At 37.0% G+C, this 1191-nt stretch overlaps 1 non-coding gene across 1 annotated transcript; it reads left to right on the top strand.

The window, feature by feature from the left end:
- The first annotated feature begins 582 nt into the window (after positions 1 to 582).
- LOC111719669 lies at positions 583 to 686 on the top strand. Its single transcript, XR_002769693.1, has one exon. It is a non-coding gene; the product is annotated as a U6 spliceosomal RNA (small nuclear RNA).
- Positions 687 to 1191: the final 505 nt, after the last annotated feature.

The following is a 1191-nucleotide window of genomic DNA, read 5'->3' as shown; positions in this document are numbered from 1 at the left end:
ATCAACACTTATTTTATTTTGACACATAAATGCTCCCATGCCCACCTACCACCCCTACTAATTTATTGAATCAGTTCTCATCTGACAAAGTTCAAGAATATTTGAGACATTTCCACCCTTTATAGATACAACAGAATAGAATATTTGAAATAAATGCCATGCAATGTCTTGGAATGTAGAAAAGTTGGGCAGTTATTTATCCTTATGATACCATTGGTTTTCTTCAAGAATGAAGGACAAACAATAACATCAACTTGCCAGCTATGTGACCTTTAATAAGTCATTTAAACTCTAGGTCTTAGTTTTCTTATCTGTAAAGCAAGGAGGTTAGATTAGTTTCTATGGATCTTTCCAGCTTTCAATTTCCTAAAGAAATCAGTATTTTCCTGGAAAATTCAAGTGCCCATTCAAGAGTTGTTAGAGCTTTTCCAACTCTAAATCTATGATGAAAGCACAACTGCCCTGGGAAATTCACGATTATATAATTGTGGTAGTGAATAGGAAGGAAGGAAATAGTTAGTGACCTAGAAAAGAAATTTGCTATAGTTTAGAGAGCATTGGTTTTGTATTCATGGTACATATATGGTACACGAAGCACATATACTAACTTTGGAACAATACAGTGAAGATTAGCATTGCCCCTGCACAAGGTTGACATACAGATTCATAAAGCAGAGTATACATATGATTTTAAAGGTCATTGAACATCCTCATTTTTACATTTGAGGAGACTGAGGTTTAGAGAAGTTAAGTGACTTGGCCAGGATCATACAATTATTAAGTGGCTAAGGAAGGATTTTAACTCAGAGCTTCCTAACTCCAAATCCAGTGCTCTGTCCATGTTTCATGCTGATTCTTCTGCATAGCGACTACATGTCCCTCAGGGTAATTATTCCCCCCCCCCTCTGGGCCTCAGTTTCCTTGTTTGTAAAATAAGAATTGTTCTAGCTGATCTCAAAGGATTTTCTCAGCTCTGGGCTTGTAGCCTTTGCCTTTTATCTTATCCTGCAACTGAAATGTGCAGCATCCCTGATATTCAAGTTTCCAGGATGCAATAAGCTTTGTGGGATGTTTTGTGTACAGCTCCTTACCCAAAGGCTCTTTTTAGATTCATAAGGATTATTTAAGGAGTACGGACCCATCCCACAGTGGCCTTATAATTGTTGCTATGAACTCAAAATCATTCCTTGT

This window comes from Sarcophilus harrisii, chromosome 3, assembly GCF_902635505.1.
Source record: "Sarcophilus harrisii chromosome 3, mSarHar1.11, whole genome shotgun sequence".
Taxonomy (NCBI): domain Eukaryota; kingdom Metazoa; phylum Chordata; class Mammalia; order Dasyuromorphia; family Dasyuridae; genus Sarcophilus; species Sarcophilus harrisii.
Note: the sequence above shows the minus strand (reverse complement) of the source record. Positions and strands in the feature narration are given on the sequence as shown.